Genomic DNA, 15,097 nt, shown 5'->3' with positions numbered 1-15,097 from the left:
AACAAATAATATTGAGATAAAAAAAAACAACAAGTGTGGCTGCTGGTTCTAAACGGATGTGACGTAGATTCAGCAGATTGTGCAGGTGGCCAAATTTGCGCCGTTTAATGTTCCTGCAAAGTCTAGCACGATGTCTACCACTGGCACATACACGTTAAAGGGGGGGTGAAATGCTCGTTTTCACTCAATATCCTGTTAATCTTGAGTACCTATAGAGTAGTACTGCATCCTTCATAACTCCAAAAAGTCTTTATTTTTATTATATTTATAAGAGAAAGATAGTCTGTACCGATTTTTCCCGGAAAAACACGAGTGCCTAGAGGCGTGACGTGTGGGCGGAGCTAAAGAATCACGAGCGCCAGTAGGCTTTTGAGTTGAGAGCATGTGGAAGCTGTGACAGATCCAGAGGCTGAAATTTAACAAGAGCAGCATCAGCATAGGCGTCTCTATGTGGTATGTACTGAAACTGTATATATTTGCTTAGCGGTTTTGGAAAGTTCCACTTTATGTCGTCTTTTTTTTTTTTTTTAAGGTGTACATGTGGAAAGCGCAGTTTGATGACAACATCGCATGTTGTTTACTTGATGTGCTTACACGCTGATAGCTAAGTTAACAACACAGAGATATTTGAAGCAGTTTTACTCACTGCATGTGGTTCCAACACACAATCGTGACCCTTTTCCGTTGGGACTGCATTATCCTTAAGAAATAAACGATGTGCAATCCGAAATGCAGGGAACAAACAAAAACACTTGCACAACTCCGTTGATGCTCTGTAAAAATAAACTCCATCCACTGGTCCCTTAATGCTGTTTCTCTTTTGGTAATCTGTGCAGGGTTGTCTTGCCCTGGCAACCAAAAACACACTCCTTTTGTGATTTTTCGCGACGCTCTCGCTCTGATCAGGCTGTGCTCAGCTTCTCAGTGCTCTGCTATACGGGAGCGCGCGCTCTTCCGGCAGAAGAGCGCGCACTCAGGACCCATATAAGGAAATTCCGCTCCATCTAACGTCACACAGAGCCATACTCGAAAAAAACTTTCCGAAACTTGTGACAAACCAGAAGAGGTTTTTTTGGAACAAAAATACTCCTTCAAACGTACAACTTAATTTTTGAAACTTTGTCCATGTTTAGCATGGGAATCCAACTCTTTAACAGTGTAAAAAACTCAGTATGCATGAAATAGCATTTCACCCCCCCTTTAAAAAGAGGCTCTCTGGCCGCAGTTCTCAGGGAGGACGATGTTACAGTGGACAACTTGGCCAGGATTTTCAAGGTTTGCTCTCGTAAAAATTATTTAATCCTAGAACGTACAAATACTTTTTTTTTTTAGACTAAATTCAGTATAAAAACTCTTCAGATTCTTCCGATTAAGCTTCATTTTACAATTGGTAATGTTTTGTAAGTGTTAAATATACATTTAGCCTGAATGTTGTTACATATCGCCTAAATATAAATATAAAGTATAAAATATAAAATATAAAGTTACATTAACAACGCAAAAGCAAAACCTGCCTCATGGTCCATGTCAGAAACCAAACCTGCAGTCATATAAACCTGAAAAATTAAGGCTGGCCGATTTTTTTTTTATTAATTAGAATTTATTGTTTTGGCAGGTTTTTATAATTAATCAAGAAAATTGAGCGTTTTTCAGTAAAACATTAGCAACCGTTAAGAGACGAATGATGCCGACCGCGCGGTGGCGCAGCTGATCAACGCCTCTGGTGTCACGCATTCCTGGAGTGAATAGAACAAATAAAAGATAATTTAACTAAAACTAACTTTTAGTTTTTAAGTTGACTAGTTAAACATTTTAAAAAATATACTAATTTTGGTCAGTCATTCTAAAAAAAAAAAAAAAAAGAACAAAATCAAGATTACTGTACACTGCTCCGGTGTGTGTTCACAGTGTGTGCGCGTGTGTGTGTTCACTTCTCACTGCTGTGTGTGTGCACTTGGATGGGTTAAATGCAGAACACCAATTTTGAGTATGGGTCACCAATCTTGAAAATACGTAACGACTTTTCACTTGCATATTAAGATGCCTTCTTCAAGACACCAGAGTTTCCAGTCCTGGAAAGCTAATGACAATTTGTTAGTCCAAAGTATAGCGTAATATTCTTACTAATTTGTATTTTGATCTTGTGCTGTTCTCTTGTCTCCTTTGTCTAGATTACACAGTCAAGTGTTTACTTGACCAATGACATGGGAATTGCAGTTTTCCCAGGTTCATCTGGATTCTTCAGTTGTTTGGACCTCATGAATGGTGGGAGTACCTTCCAGGTGATGGGTGATGATGAATGTGGGCCACTCCCTAGCCCAGTCCCATTTCACCCAAACCCTGGACAAAGTCGACCTCGTTTCAGCTTTTCCCGATCTGCCACTGCAACAGTTACACGTGCAGTTAGTCCTGCAGTTAGCCCCAAAATGTATCAAAGGTAAGTGTAAAAACGTACTTTTTAGCAGATAAAAAAATTGGTCAGTATTGACAAAATGCTGGTGCAGTGAAATGTAATTTCAAAGTAATGCAGATATAAGGGTTTAAAGTAACCACTTCTGATAGGTACAGTGTGTTTGTGTGTGTTCCCACAGAACCATTTTCCTTGGACAACTTGAGGGTGACAAACTAGTGCAGGACAAGGCATTAGTTATTCCTTTCCAGGAGAGTGAGGCCTGTTTGTCAACAATGAAAACAAAAGTAAAAGAAGCCCTTGCTTTGGGTCCTGAAACAAGCATAATCTTAACTGATAGTCAAGGAAATTTGCTTATCGATACCCCTGGAATTAAAGGTCTGTGTTGTGGGCTGGAGTATTGGAACAAATTCATTCTGAAGTTTGCCCCAGCTCATCAATGATGGTATCATTCTGAATTTCACACAATGTTTTTATTTATTTTTATCCCCACTGCCACAGGGTCTGCGTATTGGAAACAGAGCTCCAGACGTATTTTTGCAATAGCAGAGGATGTATATGCAGAGATGGGGAGGAGGAAACGTAGGAAACTAGGGTAGGTTCATGAGTGCTCTCATCATTTTTATTTAAATTCATGCAAATAATTGAAAATCTACAGTGGATTTAAAGGGATAGTTTACCCAAAAATGAAAATATGATGTTTACATTCATGGCATCTGGGATGCCCTGGGGGTAAGCAGATAAACATCATATTTTCATTTTTGGGTGAATTATCCCTTTAAAATTGCACTCCATTTACATTCAAATGATTTTAATTGACCCCACCACCATGTTAGCAGTTTTACTAGATTTATCTTTTGTCAAAAGATATGCTGTCTTTTCTATTCAAAACCAACACTGTGTCTGGAAATAAAATGGTTTAAATAGTCATAGTTTATTACTATTCTCAGTATTTACTAGGACTAGGTTTGGTGGCTCATATTCAGTAAGCATCACAAGTTCACAACATTGTCCTGTGAAGTTATTGAAAACTTTGAGATTCAGACATTACCTTAACTTTCATGTGATCAAAAACAAACAGCATACAACCTAAAATTAAGCAATGTCGAGGCATAGCAGGGCCATGGAATATAGAATGGCAGTGTATTGTTAAGATGATGATGGAAATGTACTTGCATGTATAGCACAGATATTTGCTCTCTTAAAATGATGGTTCACCCCAAAATGAAAATTGTCATTATTTACTCATCCCTGTGTTATTTTAAACCTGTGAGCGACTTTCATTTGCAAAACACAAAATAAGATATTTTAGTGACATACAAACCCATACAGGTTTGAAATAACAGGTGAGTAAATGAAGACAGAATGTTTTTTTTTGTGTGTGTGAAATATCCCTTTAAAGTACACATTGGTTACAATTAAGACCTCACATTTGAGCCTTGGTTTCTTTAAACTATTCACAGAAAAAATATTTTAAACCATTATTGTCACCTGCTAATTATATATTTTTTTTCTGTAAAAGGCAAACTTCAAGACATGAGGACTCTGGGCTCTGTGACATAAAAGACAAAATCGAGGATGTCCTTCTAGCATCGGAGTGTTTACCGTCTGTTTCAGCCAAGCTGAGAGAGCTGTGCAAGTGTAGCGAGGGCCTTACTGAACAGCAGAGTGAGGTTCTAAGAACCTCGTTCAAATGCTGTGTGTGCAGAGGCATGTAATCACTTGGGCATCACACAGACATGTACAATATGTAGATTAAAAGAACAACCATCTTTTTCATGTAACCACTTGCATAAAATATTCCCTTAAAGGGAACCCTGGGTATTAAGACTTGTGTGGCATTATATGAATTCTCTCTTACTGAATTATATAGTAAAAAACCCATGAATGATTTTCATTATTTAAAAAAAAAATCCACATTGTGGATCTGCTGTTTCATTGCACAGATTTCACATGATTCCAGGTGGCGTTAGACTAGATGGAAAATGCTTCTATCCATTGCCACCTGTGAACTATTTCAGTGAGAAGGGTTTGACTGCAGACATTCACATTCTCAGACCTGCAATTCCACAAGTGGTATCACTAACAGTCTTTTTTTCTTTTTTTTTTCTTAATTTATAATTTTTCAAAATTAAATCTCTTAAAATTTTACAACAGTAGCCAGGTGGTAAAGACAAAAAAAAACAAAAAAAACAAGGGTCCTGCAATTTTCATCACCAAAGTAGAAAATCAACATTTTTAAGTCACCATTATAGCAGTCAGTGTTTACTTTAGTTGGGCTCTTGAACCTTGATATTTATTATTGATTTTATATAACATATTTTTTTTTGTTTTTACTTAATTATAGCAGCTAGACTTTTGCAAAAAATCAGTCATCAGGTGGTGATGATTATTTTAACAATTATTATTTGTCCTGAGTCACCAACTGAAATCATTCAGTCTAGTCTCATAGTTATATTGTCTTTATTGATTACAATAGCCTTGTGATTCCACCGTGAACAATTCTGTATTTTCTATTAATTTTGGAAGGATTTGTGTTTGATTAAAGTAAAAAAAAAACAAACAAAAAAAAAACACTGTAAATGTCAGAACTTTTGTCCACAGTATTTATATAACCAACAAAGAAAACTCAGTTATTCAGGTCACTACACAATGATTAGGTCAAACATGATCATCACCACTGGATGTTTTTTTGCTCTTTGCTTGTCAGGCTCAAGAGCCCAACTAGGGTAAACACTGACCACTATAATGGTGTTTCTTTTCTTTTTTTTTTTAAATAAAGGTTAATCGGAAAAAAATAATACAACATATGTAATTTGCACAATATGTGAAATTATGAATGGAAACGGTTCAAGGGCAACTTTTTTTTATGATGCACCGGGAAAAAAAAACTTGTGCAACAATTAAAAAGCCAGTTAGATGGAAACCGCAAATTAAAGTTTTTTTATATGCATATTCTTTATCGATAACAAAATATTGCAAAAAACTGGATGTAAACTTGGTTATTGTAATTTCGTTTCTTTTTTTCTTGTCGTCACCGACTGGCTATTGTTGTGAAATGAGAAATTCAATTAAAAAATAATAAATGCAATCAAATAGAAAATAAAACAGGCCGCAAGTGACATCACTTGTGGAAGTGTAGGTGTCTAAGAGTTCAAGCCTGAAAATTCAAGTGCATGTCTGCAGTTAGACCCTATTGCTTTCAATAGCTGTGGTCAACGGCATCAGAGCTTCAGCATCAGAGCTAACAGGTTTTTAGGAAGTTTTATTTATTCGTAGGCATCTTCCCATTGTTTTGTTGACATTGTATCAGTATTTTATTTTCCGAGTCATGCTCTGATTAGAAATGGCTACAGGTAATGCCAATCACAGACATCAAGGCACCAGTAGCTCACTAGTGCAACCATTTGAGTGGTTAAAACAATGTGGATTATTTTTTTTATTTTTTTTCATGTTTTCTACTACATATTTCAGTAAGAGACATCATGTAGCACACAAGTCCTAATACCCAGGGTTCCCTTTAATCTATATAATGCAGTCTGCTGGTCATTTGAGCTAAATAAACCCCAAAAGCGTGATTAGGGCACCGATGCAGATTTATTTTGCTGTGTATAAGGTACTTTTCATACTTGAATAAATGAGAGGATGAGAATATGTGGTATGATATCGGAGGTATTAAAATGCCTGGTGTTTGTTACCTGGATAATCAATCTGATATTTAGCATACAGTCGTGGCCAAAAGTTTTGAGAATTACACAAATATTAGTTTTCAAAAAGTTTGCTGTTAAACTGCTTTTAGATCTTTGTTTCAGTTGTTTCTGTGATGTACTGAAATATAATTACAAGCACTTCATACGTTTCAAAGGCTTTTATCGACAATTACATGCCATTTATGCAAAGAGTCAGTATTTGCAGTGTTGAACCTTCTTTTTCAGGACCTCTGCAATTTGACTGGGCATGCTTTCAATCAACTTCTCTGCCAAATCCTGACTGATAGCAACCCATTCTTTCATAATCACTTCTTGGAGTTTGTCAGAATTAGTGGGTTTTTTGTTTGTCCACCCGCCTCTTGAGGATTGACCACAAGTTCTCAATGGGATTAAGATCTGGGGAGTTTCCAGGCCATGGATCCAAAATTTAAACATTCTGGTCCCCGAGCCACTTAGTTATCACTTTTGCCTTATGGTGCTCCATCATGCTGGAAAATGCATTGTTCTTCACCAAACTGTTGTTGGATTGTTTGAAGAAGTTGCTGTTGGAGGGTGTTTTGGTACCATTCTTTATTCATGGCTGTGTTTTTGGGCAGAATTGTGATTGAGCCCATTCCCTTGGATGAGAAGCAACCCCACACAAGAATGGTGTCAGGATGCTTTACTGTTAGCATGACAGGACTGATGGTAGCGCTCACCTTTTCTTCTCCGGACAAGCCTTTTTCCAGATGAAAGGGGCTTCATCGGAGAATATGACTTTGCCCCAGTCCTCAGCAGTCCATTCACTATACTTTCTGCAGAAGATCAATCTGTCCCTGATGTTTTTTTTGGAGAGAAGTGGCTTCTTTGCTGCCCTTCTTGACACCAGGCCATCTTCCAAAAGTCTTGGCCTCACTGTGCGTGCAGATGCGCTCACTCCTGCCTGCTGCCATTCCTGAGCAAGCTCTGCACTGGTGGCACTCTGATCCCGCAGCTGAATCCTCTTTAGGAGACCATCCTGGCGCTTGCTGGACTTTCTTGGACGCCCTGAAGCCTTCTTTACAAGAATTGAACCTTTTTCCTTGAAGTTCTTTATGATCCTATAAATTGTTGATTTAGGTGCAATCTTAGTAGCCACAATATCCTTGCCTGTGAAGCCATTTTTATGCAATGCAATGATGGCTGCACGCGTTTCTTTGCAGGTCACCATAGTTAACAATGGGAGAACAATGATTTCAAGCATCACCCTCCTTTTAACATGTCAAGTCTGCCATTCTAACCCAATCAGCCTGACATAATGATCTCCAGCCTTGTGCTCGTCAACATTCTCACCTGAGTTAACAAGATAATTACTGAAATGATCTCAGCAGGTCCTTTAATGACAGCAATGCAATGCAGTGGAAAGGTTTTTTTGGGATTAAGTTAATTTTCATGGCAAAGAAAGACTATGCAATTCATCTGATCACTCTTCATAACATTCTGGAGTATATGCAAATTGCTATTATAAAAACTTAAGCAGCAACTTTTCCAATTTCCAATATTTATGTAATTCTCAAAACTTTTGGCCACGACTGTACACTGAGAACATAGAGCGCCCTCTCGCGGCTGTAGATGGTAATGTTTTCTCTTGGTTCTTGGTTCTTAATAAATGCGACTTATGGTCCAGTGCGACTTATATATGTTTTTTTCCTCATCATGACATATTTTTGGACGGATGCGACTTACTCAGGTGCGACTTATAGTCCGAAAAATACGGTGTGTATATATATATATATATATATATATATATATATATATATATATATATATAAAATGTTGCTTTGACTTTTTTCTCTCACTACTGGGAATTTTGCGTTACACTGCTGTGTATCTCATCACCACGGTAAGCAGGGAGGGGACCAAAGCATATTACAGTGTCTGACATCGTGCTTGCAAGTTCAGACACCCCTTTAACCCTCCATTATGGGCTGAAAGTTCTCTACCTAACTTAGAATTGTAAGTTTCCTAATTCAGTGTGTTACACACGTAATTTTGGTGTCTTTGGAAAGAAAACCCTCTGGGCTTTACTTTTTATCAACCAGATTTGATAATGCTCAAAAATATAAAAATTTATAGACACTGAAGTGCCTTGAATTTTTTTTTCTTTTTTACCACAGTTAAATATTTTTTTATTTTGATATGAAAATACATGATGTAACGTGTCTTTGGGACCTGCTAGCCAGTATTATGTAATTAATATTAGCTATAATAAATTGAATAGGTAGCTATGGAAATAAACAATATAGGCTAGTTAAATCACAGAAGTCTAAATTCGGCTATAGGAGCTGGTGGTCAGTAACACAGAAACATGATTTTAAATTTGGTGTAGGTACCATGTATTAAAGTGATTAAACAATATTTACAACCAAAAATAATGAAAGAAAAAAACATAGGAAAAACACAAAATATTTACAGACTGCAGTTCAACCGATTATAATCAAGTGCACTTTGAGGTTATTGTTCAAGATATACCAACAGAAATTACAGCAAATACCACACACAAGAGCAAAAAGAAAAAAAGGAAAAAACTGTCCCAGCGATGTTTGGTTTCTTGAAGACTAACACGACAAACCCACAAGAGTTTTATGAGGATGTATATTAATAAGTCCATTGGTTATTGTCCAGGGAAAGGATGTGCATGTGGGACTGAAGCGCTAGTCTATGGAGACGTGTGTTGGAGACAGGCTGCAGACAACCTGTATCAGTAGATGCTGCTCAGATGTTAGGCTCCTAGCCATAGTAATTCAGCTCGCCATCATTCATCTCTAGACAGAGAGAGAGAGAGAGAGCCTGGCCAGTTCCTCTATGTAAACATAACCTGATGGCGGTGAAGAATTCCCTGCAGCCAGTTAAGTTGTTCTGTCCACAACTGTCAATCGGCTTCTCCACACCTCTGAATGAGGAAGGCGCCACAGTCTGATTAAACACCTGTGCTCAATTGCGTAATTGGCTAAGCTCAGTCAATTGACTGGGGTTACGTGAAGTCGCAGAGCACGTACTCCACACAGGCAATTTAAAGGGACGGGGACAGCAGAACCAATATACAAACATTTAATATATATTTTGAAAGATTTTAACCTGGGTTACACCCTCCCCCCTTAAACCCATGCACGTCCCGTTGCATGTTAAACCACGTGAATAACTGAACTAGTGGTAGACGCGGGTTTTAAAGCATCTGATATATTGTGTAAAAGAGATTGAACCACAGATATCAGGGGATTACCAAGTGAACTGTATTGCAACCTTTCAGGCAGTAATCGTTGACGCACCGAACGTCTTGGACCGGGTTCTGGTTCTACAGAATCAAGGGTTAAATCAAAGTGTAAGGGCTCAGAGACACTAGGGACTGACGTCTCAAGGTCGACAGACTCTTCTTCCTCGAGTTCAGACTGAAGTGGATGTTCAGATAAGTCAGTTTCAACAGGTACTACAGATTCTTCAGGTTCAGGTAAGTGGTCAGGGGTCACAGGTAACATCTCTTCTTCAGGTAAGTGCTCACTCTCGGATCCTTCATCAACAACGGCTGGTTCACTCACAGATGTCATTGATGGAGGAAGATAGTCATTGGCAACACTTGGGGATGAAGCTCTTTTGTAAAACTTCATTGGATTTGGGTCCAGACCGAGAACTGTTGGTTCAGGTGAGGAGTCTTCCTCTTCAGAGACCTCAGAATCAGGAGTCGTCTCACGCTGCTGCCGCGTTCTTGGCCTTGAGACTGGACTGGCCTCAATGGATGGCTCTTCTACAGCAGGGAGAAAACCACATGGTAAGAAAAAATCTCTGTGAAGCGTACGTTTAGGACCATCACGACACTCTGGCTTCACTGTATAGACTGGTAGGTCTCCAGCTTGATCCACCACAACGTAGATGTCCTGCTTCCACTTATCACTCAGCTTGTGTTTACCTCTCATTCGAACACTGCGCACAAGCACTCGGTCTCCAGGCTCTAACTTTGAAGGGATGACTCTTTGATCAAAGCGGACCTTGTTCTTTTCAGATGCTTTGGCGGCGTTCTTTGAGGCAATATCGTAGCTTTCTTTCAACCGGGACTTTAGATTTTGGACATACTGTGAATGAGATTGATGTTTTTTCCCACTCAGCGGTAAACCAAAAGCCAAGTCGACCGGAAGACGGGGAGAACGTCCAAACATCAGTTCATATGGTGTATATCCTGTGGTCTCATTCCTTGTACAGTTGTAAGCGTGTACCAAGGGTTTGACAAAGTCTTTCCATTTTGTTTTCTGTTTTGCTTCCAGAGTCCCCAACATGTTGAGCAAAGTACGGTTGAATCTTTCTACCGGATTTCCTTGCGGATGGTATGGTGTAGTCCGACACTTCTTGATTCCAGCCACATCACATAATTCCTTGATCAGTTTGGACTCGAAGTCCCGCCCTTGGTCTGTATGAAGTCGTTCTGGTATCCCATAATAGACTATAAAGTTGTCCCACAAACATTTGGCCACTGTCCTAGCCTTCTGATTTGGAGTTGGAAAGGCCAAGGCAAATTTGGTGAAGTGGTCTGTTAACACAAGGATGTCTTTAGTGTTGCTAGCGTCTGGCTCAAGGCTGAGAAAATCCATGCAGATGAGTTCAAGTGGTCTAGAAGTTTGAATACTGATGAGAGGAGCAGCTCTCTCAGGAAGAGCTTTACGACGAACTCACCGTCCACAAGTCTTTATCTTGTGCTCTACGTCAGCAGACATCTTGGGCCAATAGAACCGGGTGCGAGCGAGGTCTAATGTGCGCTCTATCCCCATGTGACCCATATCATCATGAAGACTCTGCAAAACAGTGGAACGAAGTTCTTCAGGCAGGACAAGTTGATATGAAGTCTGTTCATTGTCTTGTCGTTTTCTGTAGAGAATACCTTCGACCAGTTTGAGCTTGTTGATCTCTCTCAGCAACAAAGAAATCTCAGACAGCCCACCCTGGCAGTAGGAGGAACTTTCTCACCTGTTTCCATCTGGTATATGACTTCCCGGAGATTTGGGTCAGACCTCTGTTTGTCCTGGAGGTCAAGATGGGACAAAGTAGTAACTACAGACAGGCCAGGATCTTCTGTATAGCTCTCAGGAAGAACGTCAGGCATGATGGACAGGGACTCGATCAAAGTGCTTGCTGCTTCCGTTCGGATGAGGCAACTCTGGCAAATGGCATTGACAACCTCAGATGGAATTGAGGGGTCGCCAGGATCTGAAAGATGTTGTCTGGTGAACTGATTGAGGAGTTCTTGATCGGATTCGCCGCAGGGCGAGTCTTCCTGTGGGCGACGGGAAAGGGCATCCGCATCCAGATTCTGTCGTCCAGCTCTATATTGCAATTTGAAGGAAAATGTGGAGAGGGCAGCCAACCACCGATGACTTGTTGCATCCAGCTTGGCTGATGTCAGGATGTAGGTAAGAGGGTTACTGTCGGTAACCACAGTAAAATTGGCACCATACAAATAGTCCTGAAATTTTTCTGTCACGCTCCACTTTAATGCTAAAAACTCAAGTTTATGAGCTGGATAACGGCTTTCGCTTAATGAAAGTCCTCGGCTTGCAAAAGCAATAGCCCTAAGATTGGAGTCTTGCTCTTGATAGAGCGCTGCACCCAATCCAATGGTGCTCGCATCCGTATGGAGAATGTAAGGGCGTTTTGGATCAGCGAACCCCAGGACTGGTGCACTGGTAAGTTTCTCAATCAAGGTAGTAAAAGCAAGTTGACAGGGAGGGCTCCACCGAGAACCAAAGGGTTGCTTTGGATCAAACTGGTGGACTTTTAAGTCAAGGGGTTTTAAGTTCTTTCTTGTGGAAGAATATCCACGGGTCAGGTCGTTGAGAGGCTTTGCAATGGCTGAATACCCCTTAATGAAACGGTGGTAATAGCCTGCGAATCCCAGGAAGGATCTTAAGGTCTTAAGATTAGTGGGAACTGGCCAGGATTTTAGTGCAGAAACCTTCTCTGGGTCGGTCTCAACAGCATTTTCAGAAACAATGTGTTCTAGATATTTGACTGATGTCTGAAAGAATTTACACTTTTCAGGCGATAGTTTCAATACGTACTCTTGTAGACGGCTCAGCACTCTAAGCAGATGGCTCTCGTGCTCCTCAAGCGTGTTGGAAAAGATGATCAAATCATCCAAAAACACAAGAACCTCTTCCAAATGGAGATCACCCATACACTTTTCCATTAACCTTTGGAAGGTTGAAGGTGCATTGGTTACTCCCTGCGGCATTCTGTTAAATTCCCAGAATCCGAGAGGCGTAACAAAGGCTGTTTTTGATTTATCTGCTTCATCCACTTCTATTTGGTAATAACCCGACTTGAGGTCTAGTACCGAAAACCACTTGGATCCTGTGAGTGCAGAAAATGATTCCTCCAAGTTAGGCAATGCATATGCGTCCTTTACAGTCTGCAAATTGAGCTTGTGATAGTCAATACATAGTCTAATATCTCCATTTTTCTTCTTGACAACAACTATAGGTGACGAGAATGGTGACTCGGATTCTCTAATAACACCGGCATCTAGAAGCTCTCTCAGATGTTTACGAACAGCTTCTATATCCTGAGGATGAATTGGTCTTGCTCGGTGCTTGAATGGAGTGTTGTCATGGAGATTAATATGGTGTTTCACATGACTAGAGCAGCCAACGTCCATGTCATGCTGGGAAAAGACATTGGACATTGCATTCAACTTGGTGGTGATCCTTTCCTTCCATTCCAGAGGTAATGATGATTCCCCAAAGTTAAAGACTAATGGAGAACTGTTGGTCCCAGGCGCTGAGGAACTAGTCACATGCTGCTCTGAAACAATGCACTCATACGCTCCCAGCTCTGCTATGATGGTCGAAGGTTGTATGTAGATGTCTTGCTCCAATTCGTTTCTCACCATGACAGGTACTTGGTAAGGGAAACGCAGTGGCATGGTGACAAGACAGCTGCTAACGCACAAACCACCCGGCAGGCCTGAATCTGGATGTTGGACGACAGCATACTGACTTGCTAGGGCAGAGACTTTAGCGCAGCCTTTCAGCAATACAGTATGGCCAACAGGAATGAGCACAGAGGATTTACTGAGCAGAGTTACAAATCCAAGATGGCCACTACAGCTTTGTTGATGGGTCACTTGGAGAGTTTCTAATACAGCTCGGTAACTGGATGCATTTAGTTGGAAGGAAGAATTGTCACTTTGCCGAAACTGGTCGTAGAGCATTTCAAGAGTGTTCATGCCAATTAGGATTGAGGTGGGAAATCCTAGTCTGACATCAGGAACAATAAGTGCAAGAGTGGGAACAGTAATAATGCTTCCCACAAAGTCTTTAGGAAAAGTCACTGTAGTTTCAATGTAGCCAAGATATGGAACATTTTGGCCTGCTGCTCCTTCGATATGGAGTAGTGCGTGCAGGGCTTGAACTGGTTGATGGGAGAGATATTCATTATAAAAGGAAACCGGAATGGTCATAACTTGGGACCCAGTATCCAGAAGACAGGAACCTTGGTGACCGGCAACTTGGACATCAGCAGTACATCTGGATCCTATAAGTCCTTTTGGTACTCTCCTTGATGTAGATTGCAATTCAAAACAGTTCACAGGAAGCTTACTCTTGGCAGGACAAGTTTGGTCCTGCTCAGCCCCTGAGTGTCCCACACCAGGAACTGGAACTAGTTTAACTGATTCTTTTCAGATGAATTTTGTCTCTGCCACTTTTGCTGCCTGTCTTGAAACTGCTTTTTCTTGGCACTAACCAGTATTGGGTTCGGATCAGAATCACACTGAGGCTTAATGTGGCCATCCTCCCCACAACGAAAGCAAAACCCAGGTTTTGGATTGGAAGAAGCTAATTTGTCATTTCTCCCCGTCTTCCCGGTTTCAGACTGCTTTGAGGCAGAATACGTAGCTACTGGCTGATATCTGTTGGCCTGACTGGCGTTGAGAGCGGCAAGCTGTTGTTGAATGACTGTCATCTGTTGTGAAAGCTCCTTGGTGAAATTTGTTATTGCAGTGCACAAATTTAGTTCTTCATCCGGCCTATTTACAAATTGAGCATGAGTGGTTACCTTTTGTTTGCTTCTTCCAAGGTGCTGTTTCATTCTTTGCTCCTTTGTTGCTTCTCTGTCCTCCTCTGTTCGCAGGAGTAATAAAAGTTCAGCAAAAGATGGTGGACTTGATTTCCTTTGTTTAAGTTGAAGTTCTGAAATCAGTCCATTGTCCCAACACCCTCTGCAGAATTGAGCCAATAAGCGTTTATCCATATCTCTCTCAGATACTCCTCCTCTCCTCACAGCACATTGCAGTGCCACCTGGAGTCTCTGCAGATACTCAGACGGCTTCTCTCCATGATTTTGATAAGTGTCCATGAACTTGGCGTAAAGTTCCTCACCATCCTGGACAATGCCATACGCCGAATCCAGCTGCTGCAGATACTCATCAGGTAGCGCATCATGACTTAGATGTTTCACCATGTCACAGGCAGGAGGCAGCAGGCTATCACAAATTAGTTTGGTGCGTTGGAGATCAGAGATGGCTGGATCACGCAGCACTAATTCAACACCAGACCGCCAGGTGTCGTAGTCCATTTCATGGGTTGACCTGGGCACTTTACCAGAGAACGGTCTCAGCCGATGGGTAGCATACATAGATGTATCACTGCTCCGGACCACATGCTCCACAACATAGCGCTGCACCTCAGGAGAGTTAAGGTCACCAGGTGCAATTGGTCGTCCCCCGGTGCTGTTCATACCAGCACTGTGAGAGGCAGAAGCAGGTGGAGTGAAAGATGTTTGTAAGGGAGCATACACTGGACCAAAAGTTCGACTTGGTACAGGAGGAGGTACAGATGGCTCTGGAGGTCTTTTTGGTTGGTCAGCTATCTTTTGTTCCATTTTAGGGACATTTACACCAATGGGATGAAGCTGTGCTATAGCTTGTTGTATCTGAGACATCATTTCACCAAGAACCATCAAATAATCTTTTCCA

At 40.8% G+C, this 15,097-nt stretch overlaps 1 protein-coding gene across 1 annotated transcript in view; it reads right to left on the bottom strand.

The window, feature by feature from the left end:
• Nucleotides 1–15,097, bottom strand: part of LOC127967756 (oocyte zinc finger protein XlCOF6-like) — a 48,708-nt gene that overhangs the window by 9,840 nt on the left and 23,771 nt on the right. The window lies entirely within an intron of this gene.

This window comes from Carassius gibelio, chromosome A4 (assembly GCF_023724105.1).
Source record: "Carassius gibelio isolate Cgi1373 ecotype wild population from Czech Republic chromosome A4, carGib1.2-hapl.c, whole genome shotgun sequence".
Lineage (NCBI taxonomy): Eukaryota > Metazoa > Chordata > Actinopteri > Cypriniformes > Cyprinidae > Carassius > Carassius gibelio.
The sequence above is the reverse complement of the archived record's forward strand: the minus strand, read 5'-3'. Positions and strand labels throughout refer to the sequence as shown.